Genomic DNA, 11,192 nt, shown 5'->3' on the forward strand with positions numbered 1-11,192 from the left:
GTTCCCATATCACTTCCCTCTTGCGTCTCCCTCCCTCCCACCCTCCCTATCCCACCCCTCTAGGTGGTCACAAAGCACCCAGCTGATCTCCCTGTGCTATGTGGCTGCTTCCCACTAGCTATCTGTTCTAATGGGAGTTCTCTGGGCACAAAGGGCTTTATTTTCTGTAATGAGATTAGAAGAAAGGATTTGCTAATAATTGCTTCAATAGCAACTAAAAATCTTGGAATCCCTCCTTTCAGCGTTTTGAAAATCCTAAAGGGGATGTTGTCAGTAACAAAAAAATTGAAGACTGATAATGTATTTAAATTAATCATTCTTCAAATTCATCTGCCCTTTCGCCTTTTAAATTGATTCATGCTTCTCAGAAATAAAATATGCTAATCCGCATATCATTTTTTCCACTGCGTAGAGCAACTATATCTAAAAACAAAAATACTATAATTTTAGTTTCCTTTACTATATTCCTCCACAACTTGTGTTGTACTTTCATATTTTCTTTTCATTCTGCTAGTGAGATATATATACATATATGTATATATACACATAATATTTAGATTTTAGATATTTGCATTATGCAGGGCAATCCATAAGATGGATAGATGCTTAATTTTAATACCATTGAATACAATTTTCATAATTTTATACTTTAATTATTTTTGGAAGCACAAACCAGAAAGGGTAAAGCAAATTTGAAATGAAAAAAGGTGACCAAGCTGGCATTTTTCATTTCAGACTTTATATTTGGACTACTCAGTGGGACAGATTATATTATAATAACAAAATTTTGCTTTTGCAGGGAGGTCAATCTTTGCTTCTGCATTGCCTCATCTCTTTTAATCCCATCCAGTTTATTTTTCATCTCAGAAACTATTTTTCATCTCTAGGAACTCAATTTGGGTTATTTTTATATCCTCTATATGTCTATTTAAGATGTTGATGCTTTCCTTTAACCTTTTTGAACCTATGAAAATTAGTTATAATAACTGTTTGAATGTCTTTGTTTACTGATTGTACCATTTTCAGTCTGTTTTCATTAATTAATTTTTCTCCTTGTTATGGGTTATATTTTCCTTTGTCTTTGCATCCCTGGTAATTCTCGATTGCATGTCAGATATTGTGAATTTTACTTTACTGGTTGCAGGGCGTTGTTGTATTATTTTTTTAAAGATTTGTAACTTTGCTCAAAGAGGTAGTTAAGAAATAGTTTGATCATTTTGAGGCTTCCTTGTAAGCCTTATTAGGCCGCAACTGAAACAAGTTAGTCTAGGGCTAATTTTGTCCCACTACTAAGGCTATACTCATTGAATAGTCTGTGTATTGTATACTCTAGTTGATGCTGCATGTATTAAATTATATCAAAACATATTTGTATAATCTTAAAGCAATAAATGCAACACATAAAAATATAAAAAAATTAACTTTTATTAAATAAAACAAAAATGTTTTCTTCTAGTAATTGTAGTATTTTAACATGTTTAAATACTGCATCCCTATGAAATTCATTTTGTTAATAAATATGAAAAGAGAATCCACCTTTATTTTTTACAGGTGACCAGGGACTTGTTCAAACACCAACATTTAACTGTATTACACAAAACATTATGCCACTGGTTTTTATGGGTTATCATTATAATTAACAGCTTTATACAACCGTTGTCTTATGCTGTTTGTTTTTCAATGTCTAAAATTATTGTTTAATATATATATTTTTTTACTTTTAGCAGTTTAAGCCAGGAGAGTAAATCCAGTTCCTATTACTCCATCCTGTCCAGAAGCACAGGTCTTAAGTGAAATTTAATACCAAAGAAACAGTTCCAAATTTTACAACGGATCTATCACTGGTTGTTAGCATATCTTCCCACACCCAAGACACCAAGATAACTTCTACTCACTGTTAAAGCTTTATGATGAGCAAAACTTCCACCACTGTGCTTCCTTAGCATGTGAGTATATTTTTAATTTATTGGTTATATATATTCTCTAATTATCCATTATTTTGTCCTTCTTTTTGATTAGATATTGATATCCACATTTTCTTTTCTAATAGCTCACAGAAATTTCTCTCATTAACAACACCAATAGAAATAACAATAAAAATCGCCTTGGGGGACCAAATTTATATCACATTACCAAGTTTTTATTTTGCTCCCATAAAACTTCTGCAAAATACAAGCACTATCATCAGTATCCTTAGAACAAAAACAAGGCATTCTAATCTCAAAAGCAAAATATTTTATTTAACTTAATAAATTTCACATTATAAAAATGTTCTCATAGCATCATCCTTAATTCCTGAGTAATCACTAATATTGGGGGATTTTTCTTTCAGTTATTTGAGACTAAGGATGATTTTATTCATCTCTACAGCCTGGTACATATATGTACAATGTTTGTCAAAAGGTGGATATTCAAAAAAATTCTTGACTAAATTATGGTAATTCATGTGATCAGTTCTGCAGTTCTTAAAACTTTAAATTACTTGTTAAGTCTAAGAGAAAGTCAGATAATTTTTAGAAGGATTTCCAAACCATGCTAAAGTGTCAGCCTTCATTTCCTTGTCTGAGGGAAACAGGAGAGAAATAGATGGTTTTAAAGTTCTCCAAGCTTCTGTGTCCTTTATACATCCACAATTTTAATCCTTATCATTTTCAAGATTTGCTAAATTATTTGAGGTGATCCACTCTCTTATTAAAGTTACATATTTTATGTCACATACTGAGCATATTAACAAATAACTTACTGATAAATGACTATGCCCATAACATCAGGTTAATCTGATTTCCATGAAATGAGCTATAACTTCAAGAATATTAATTCATCTAATAAGGGTGATGATTTACATAATGTTGCCTAAAATATTTCTCTTGATTATTTAAGAGAGTTTTCCTAGGGGAAAATAGCTGGGAAGTCAATAGAAAAAAAAAATACAACCATGATTAATTTAATTCCAGTCTAAAGGACTCCATATATAATGTATTTGAGAAAACCAAGTCACTCTTATAGATTCAGATAAATGGCTGTAAATATGAGATATTTTTAATGTAACCCAAATTATAAGAAATAGTTTTTTGGTATAGAAGCCACCACTCTTTTACCTAAAGAAAAATATAAAATCTGAGTTCATTGAAAATTTGCCTCATTGCCCTCTGTTAGTTTGTGCCTGCCCCATCCATAGGGGCCCCGTTAAGAACTATTCTATCATCCATACATCAGAAGAGAATGTCTGCGTTCTATGTTGATAGTCAGTCTAAACAAATATTTATACAGTTGAGATCAGAGATATAAAATGTCAATTCCAAATCCACCCATGATGGCACATATACCAGAGAGATGACAAAGGTTATACAGGCCTGTGAAATACTTGAATCATATTTTGCAACCCTTGAAAGAATTCAAGTTTGAGATTAGCAGAAACCAGGCTCAGTTCTGTCCATAATCCCCTTTATCTGTCTTCTAGCCAACAAAATGAAAACCTGAAGCCAAGCGGACAAATAGAGTGTGAAGGGCCTTCTACTGCATTTAAGAAAAAACTGAGACTTGCTATAGGTAGAAATTATCTTTTCTATTACTACTATTGTTGATGTTGTTGTTATTCATAGAAATAATAAAAAAAAACCCTAAATTACATTATTCTGCTGGATTCTTTACTATATGTAACACAATAAATTAACTCGCTTCATATTACACTGGGCATATAACATGAAAACATGTGCAGAGAACAGAAATCAGTATCTGTAAAGACAAATGCCCCTGTGATACAAAAATCTATTATTTTAAGTCCAGACAATTAGATCTATTAAGGTGTAAGTGTATTTCAGTACAGTCCTGCTAAAAGTAAAGCTTAAAAGTAAATTGAAAAAAAAACCAGAAAACTGATGCCAGTTAGATACAAAATATAAGATTATGCTATGTATATGGGAAAGGATAGAACTCTGAATGCACTCACATGTAGGAAAAGCAATAATAGTGACAAATCAACTAATGTCTTTATTGAGCATAGACATTCCAAGAAGGGTGAAGAGTACTGTATATTAGATGTAAGACTCATAATATTCAAGTTAGTTGTAAAAGAAACAAGGTAAATGCTTTCAGTCAATAGGATAGGCTGAACTGATACTGAGAATCCTTTCTTCCAATCTGAACACACAGTTTGTTATACTTGTGTTTTCTTTTATATGTTGCTTTTACATGTAGCAACACATAAAAAGCAAATCAACAAGCAATAAATGAACAAGCTTACAAAAAGGGGGGATCCACAGTCTCAGGATTTAAGGGGAAAAAACAAATTCAACATTAGAGTAGTGAGGAGGAGTTGAAACCCAGAAATTCAAGGGGGCCCTGGAAATAATAAGCCTTGTTTTTGAGGGCTGGCTTTAAATATCCGTTGTCTTATCAGAAAACAGGTAGATGCTGGAAAACAATAGAATAATATCTTCAAAGTACTGAGGACGTATAGCTATCCAAATTAAAATTCTATACCTCATTTTAAAAAACTACTCAAGAACAAGAAGTAAAGAAATTTTCATTCATAGACAAAGAGGAATTACCACCCACAAACTGTAACAACAACAAAAAATGACTAAAGCAGTAGCAGCAGCTATTGGAATTGTCTGAAGGAATTAAAAAATATTCTGATGCCTGAAGCCAATACTTGGAGATTTTTTTTTTTTAACCAAAGTGATCTAGGCGGTGTTTCAATAATGGGAGTTTTAAAAACTTCTCACATAATTCTCATGTGTTTTAGGCAAGATTGGAGACCATTGTACAAATGATGTTCTTCAGTAAGAAAGAAAATAAGCATAAAAAGAAGTAGGAGGGTGCACTGAACAGTGACCAGCAAAGAAATTTGTAATGTTGGAATGAATCTGAATAACGGTTGAGTGTAAAAAATAATAGCCAATGTTGGTATGTACAAAGTAATACTAAAACACTAGATAATATACTGAAATACTGGAGATCAGATTTAAAATTTGAGGGGTCCATGAACCACTTAGGAGGAAGATGAGATAATTAGTTTTCGACTTTTTAAAGTTAGAAATATATGTCGAATTTTTCAGAAAACACTAAAAATGAATACTTCATATATGATTCATAAAAAGGTAGACCATAAAAAGAGAATGAAAAATGTGTTTAAACGAAGTTAGTACCGGGAGGGATAAAACATGGAAAAATAAAGGAGAAATAGATCAATAATCACAATACATTTGATCACCGAGACAATAAAAATAAATTTAAAAATTCCAGTTTATGCTGCTTACAAAAGACATATAAACTATTTTTAAGATGCAGTGCCATACATCACTCGAAATAATTAATTATATACATGATAAATGATTTTCAAGATTACATATTTGGCATGATGACATGTATACAAATTTTTAAAACTCAAAGCAATCATGTATTTTTCATGGATTCATTTGCATATAGTAAAAAATTCAAGCATGGATTCAAAGTATTTATATTCAATTCATGATACCTTTATCTAAGAAAAGGAAAAATGGGACTGAAATGAGAATAGAGAGGAGAGAAAAGAAATGTGTGTGTATCTGTGTGTTTGTGTGTGTGTGTCTGTGTGTGTGAACACATGTACAACAGTCAAATATGTGCTTCTTTCACAGCATGATTCACTGTATTCCATCACATTATTAATAAGATTTCATACAATATTGGCATTTCTGCAGAAATTAAAATTGTCACATGCTTATGTGTATTGGGCAATGAGCTCACCTTACTATTTCCATCCATTCTTCAAAATTAAAATCTAGAAATGTGAATGGGCTGTTGGAATTTAGTTAATGAGCCAATTATCTTTACAGAACATGCTAGTTATGCACAGCCTTTCCTTGGCTTAATTATGTTTTAAAATAGCAGACATTCACTTTATGTCTTTATGATGGCTATCACACACAATTAGTTTGAAAATTCTTATCAATATGCTTGAAATATATTTGGTTGAATCATTGGAGTAAACTTTTTTGAACTTACACAAAAGTATGTGTTTAGCCTTCCTAAACACAGTGGCACATTTCCAAATACAAAGTAGTTGCATTAGAATTATTCCTAATATGAAGACGTTCAATATTTGTGGAAACAAATTTTCTCTTGAAAACTTAGCTTCCAGACGGAAGAAAAATAAGGGTAGAAATGTATTTAAAGGCAAATTTGAAGATGAGAAATCAAAATTCACATTCCATAGTGAAAGAAAAAGCGTTAGTAATTACAGAGAGAAAGGCAAATACAATGCAAAAATTATTGGAACATATTTTGCTCAATTACAAACAAACTTACATGGTAAGTTGTAGCTTCCATTATTGCACCAATTTTTAGCATATTTTAATATTTTCATTTTGAAATGAAAAATTTTAAAAAGTCATCTATTGTTTTTTTAGAAAGTAGAGTGGTTGAAGTGAAATAACTTCCAGAAAATGTGTTAAAATGGGGCTACAAAAGACTTAGGAGGACATAAGCTTGGTTCTTATTATTGACAGTTTGCAAATCAGCCATGGGAATACACATTATTTCCAATTTAAAATGAATGATGATTCTATATACATATATATGCCTCTTATCATATTGATTATAAACCAAGTAAAATCTCATGAAATCTAAGTATGTTTGAAAAACTTAAACCTATTTTTATGTTTTTCCAAACACTAGAAAATGAAAGCAATTTCTGTTGTTTGTCATTTTCTTTTGGACTCTCTTGGCTTCCTGAAAATGATTATGTCAAGATATTGGAGAATTATTCATAGGAAGCAACAGAGGCCATGAGAATAGAAAACTACACTGCTTCCTCATTAGAAAAAATAAAATAAAAATTCCTGTCTATCCATTTCAAATTACACTCAGGGATGCTTATAATATAGAATTTGAAAATTGAATACATACTAGTTGTCAAGTAGTCAGCCCGTTTGATTACTCATGCATTCCATCCTAAGTATGTTGTTCTTAGAATTCAGAGGGGTCCTTTAATCACACCCCCCATCTTGACCACTCACATCTCCAGATTTTCCTACTTCATGGCATATTGGTGTTTAACTTACTAAACAAATATTTGTTGAACAATTACTATGCATGCTAAGCAATGGGGATCAAAGATGAATGAATATTCATTTGTCTTTAAGGAGACACAGTCTACCGGAGAGAGGCAGAACTGTGAACAGATGACTGCATAAAGAGGCAAAGTCAAGTCTTATTTATTCAGAGGAAGAAGTCCCCGTGATCAAGCAACAAGTAAAATCAATTCATTGTGCAAGACATGGATTTGTGATTGAAAATGCACAAGCATATTTCTCTTATTATCCATCATAGATGATCACCTATTATAATCAGAGAGATTTCTTAATGGCACAGCATCTAGAGGAGGACGTCATGCACGAACCTTTCACATTCAGAAAGTAAGGAAGTGGCACAGTGGGAACAATTCAGGAGAGTAAATAAACATGACAGTAGATTTAAAATCGACTTTAATTGTTGTTACTATTATTAATCTATTTGGGCAAGTAGTAGTTTTCATTGATGTGAGCATTTTTTCATCCACGACTTGAAATCAGACATTAAATATTAATATTATAAAAATATTACAAATTGAATTCATTCACAAATTTATAAAAAGAGATCAGCACCAGAGACCTATTTATTGGAAACAAAGTAGGTAGAACAATCAAACTCATTTATAGTTCCTCCTCAACCAAAGTGGACAGAAGTTTTATATGTAGAGGTCAATCCTGGGCCAGAGGCTATTTAATATTTTCATCAAGACTAGGATGATAGAAAAGCATGTGGATTTAGTAATTTACAGTTCTCTTTAGTTGATAAGACTGATTAATATTTTCTCAAGATCAAAATTCAACATGACCATAATATGACCTTGACAAATTGGAGAAGTGGTTTAAAGCAATGCAATTTAATAAGTCTAAGGGTCAGATATGGGCTTTAAAGGGATTGGAAAGGAAATGGAAATTATAATAATGTAGGTGATACCATGCCAGTGAGAATGCATTTGTGTGTGTAATATAATATGTAACAAATAATATTGAGTATGACTTGAGTCAAGAATATAGCAATAGCTTTCATTTTTTTCTCTCTCTTACCATGGCATAGTGCTTACTCACTCACGAATATTTCTAATACATTTCATCAAAATTTAGTCATTAATGGGGCTTCCCTGGTGGCGCAGTGGTTGAGAGTCCACCTGCCGATGCAGGGGATGCGGGTTCGTGCCCCGGTCTGGGAAGATCCCACATGCCGCGGAGCGGCCGGGCCCGTTAGCCATGGCCGCTGGGCCTGTGCGTCCGGAGTCTGTGCTCCGCAACGGGAGAGGCCACAACAGTGAGAGGCCCGCACACAGCAAAAAAAAAAAAAAAAAAAAAAATTTAGGCATTAAATCCTGTATCCCTGCTGATAAAATTAAAAGTAATTCTAAGATATATAAATGAAGAGAAGGGTATAAAGGTACAAATAAGTGGGTGAATATTAATGAAATTACTTTGTATTGTGCTTTACAAATACGACTTATGCATTTATCTTGTTACTAACACATTCATTCATTCATTCATTCATCAATCATTACATATTTATAGAACTTCTACTATGTCCCAGGCACTGCATTAGGTACTGGTAATACAAGGTGGGGAAAAGCAAGCATTGTCCATACTTCTTAGAGCCTGCAGTCTAAAGAATAATTACTAATTGTAGTAAATATAGACAAGATACTATGAGCCATGGAACAGGGAGCCTTTCTCACCTGGAAGGATGAGGAAAGGCATCCCTTGTGAAATGTCTTCTTAATTGATGTATGTGGTAGGTAGCCTAAGGGGACAAGGGAGTAAAGGAGTAAGTATTTCTTGCAAAGGGGAAAGCAAATATTAAGAATTTGAGCTTCAAAAAAGGAATGCTTCACGTTGATATTACAGTCTCAACAAATACAATTAAATTGCTGGCTGTTAATACATTGCATAAAAGTGGAGGAGTGGATTTCTGCCAAAATTAGGACATATACTTAGGATTAAAAATGTGCTCTGTGATATCAGTGAGATTGCTGTGAGACTGGGAGAAAAAACGTACAAAGAGGTTATCCTCTGGACCCAATGGCACTGCTGTACATCAAGGCTTTTGCTGAAGTAGAAAACCTGCTATTGATATTGAGATGCTCTTGAATGAAACAATGTCTTCAAATAAGAGTTCCAAACTGAAACTCAGAAAGACCACCAATCTGACATGACTTAAATTTGAACTGCTTCTCAGATAGGCAATTTATACTTTGGGGTAAATGGAAACTGGGCTTAGTTTCACTAATGATAAAAATGACATTTTGCTATTAAATTTGGTTTAATATTTTCATTTTACAAATCCCTAACTTCAAAAACTCTCTAAGGGAAAGTAAGGGGAAAAGGATAGGACTTACTTGTTTAGTTACATTACCTTGAATTTTAATTTAAATTGAGCTGCGCTATTTCCACCAATGCTTGACTAGAAGCCTGCACAGTGAGTAGTTGTAATGGAGGAGATTGGCTCATTTTAATGGCCACATCTGATGGATCTCAAAGAAATTCAGGTAAAACAACTCTTTGCATAGTTCATAGTCAATTATTTATACTTACAGAAAAATGCCATAGCCTAGAAAACTTTAAATGGTGGATAATCAGCAACATTCACATTTTTCCTTAAGGTTTGCCAGGATTGTACAAACACATTTAGGCTTTGAAAGACATGTTTTGGAACCTTATTGGAGGTATTCTAAGAAATACCTTCATGTTAAAACAATTTCCAAATATTTTAGGAATAACTAGAATCTCTCTGTAAATAATTCATGCCTTAATTACTTATTATAATTATGAGAAATTAATACTGAAGTATTTCAGAAAAATGACATATTAAGAATGTGACACTGCTTCCATGTCATATAAGAGCATGAGGATATCTCTATTATGAAACTTACTGCATTTTGCTACAACATTTTTGTCTATCTTCTCTTCCAGATTACAAGCTTCTTAAAAAATAGACTGTGCACAGATCTAACTTTCTGGCCTACATTTGCAGCACTGGAGACTACTATTGAAATATTAATTCAAAGGATATTTTAGAAAACATTATAGACAGAACTCTACCATAAAAGAGCATATATAAATATAGCATATTTTCTGATGTTATTGAATCATCTTAAATATTGGTTAATGCAAATTTCAATCTCTAAGGCACTTCTACAACACACCTGAAAAATGATCGTCATCTTGTACTTGAATGTCCTCACTGAGAAAGAAATTGCCAACTCAAAATAAGTTTATTTCATTTTTAGGAAGCTCTAATTGTTAGAAAACTCACTCTTAAAATGAGTTAAATTCTCTATTCCTCAACTTGTATGCATTTTTTTGGTTTTTAAATTAGGGGCAACTTGATCTTTTTTTGATTTTACAGCTCTAACATAGCTAAAGCTGGCTTTCAGGTCCTTTGCCCCCTTACCTACTCTTCATAATTTTTTTTATTAAAAGAAATATATTGTGGTATAATCTAAAAATATACTAACTTGAATGTACACTTTAATGAATTTTGACAAATGTAAATATTTTGTAACTTCTGTTTCCATCAAGGTAGACAATTTTCCTATTACCCCCTTTGCAGTTTTCCCTTTCCTCTTTGCAGTCACTCTCTACTCCATATATGATACAGGCAACTGCTGATATGTTTTCTGTCGCCAGAGATTCATTTTTCCTTTTCTAGAAAGTCATATAAACAGAAACATAAAGTATATACTCTTGTGTGTCTAGCTTTTTTCTCACCATAATGTTTCTGACATTCATCCTTGTTGCATTCCTCATAATTCTATCCTTCTGCTGTATGATATGACATTGTATGGATATACCACAACTGGTTCACCCATATAAATCTTGTTGGAGATTTTCTGATGATGGCCATTCTGACCGGTGTGAGGTGATACCTCAATGTAGTTTTTTTTTTTTTTTTTTTTTTTTTTTTTTTTTTGCGGTATGTGGGCCTCCCAGCGCTGTGGCCTCCCCCGTTGCGGAGCACAGGCTCCGGGCGCGCAGGCTCAGTGGCCATGGCCCACGGGCCCAGCCGCTCCGCGGCATGTGGGATCCTCCCGGACCGGGACACAAACCCGTGCTCCCCGCATCGGCAGGCGGACTCCCAACCACTGCGCCACCAGGGAAGCCCTCAATGTAGTTTTGATT

The 11,192-nt window shown here is 33.1% G+C and overlaps 1 long non-coding RNA gene across 6 annotated transcripts in view; it reads left to right on the top strand.

Moving 5' to 3' along the window:
* Nucleotides 1-7,266, top strand: part of LOC308610261 — a 45,581-nt gene extending 38,315 nt beyond the window's left edge. For 3 of the 6 annotated variants that reach the window (XR_014014485.1, XR_014014487.1, XR_014014489.1), the window contains exons 2-4: nucleotides 1,725-1,946; nucleotides 3,461-3,549; nucleotides 7,128-7,266. This is a non-coding gene — a long non-coding RNA (uncharacterized lncRNA). The remainder of the gene's footprint in view (nucleotides 1-1,724; nucleotides 1,947-3,460; nucleotides 3,550-7,127) is intronic. The other 3 variants (XR_014014486.1, XR_014014488.1, XR_014014490.1) reach the window with 2 other exon arrangements.
* The last annotated feature ends 3,926 nt before the right edge of the window (nucleotides 7,267-11,192 follow it).

Source organism: Mesoplodon bidens, assembly GCF_964165515.1.
Source record: "Mesoplodon bidens genome assembly, contig: HAP1_SCAFFOLD_270, whole genome shotgun sequence".
Taxonomy (NCBI): domain Eukaryota; kingdom Metazoa; phylum Chordata; class Mammalia; order Artiodactyla; family Ziphiidae; genus Mesoplodon; species Mesoplodon bidens.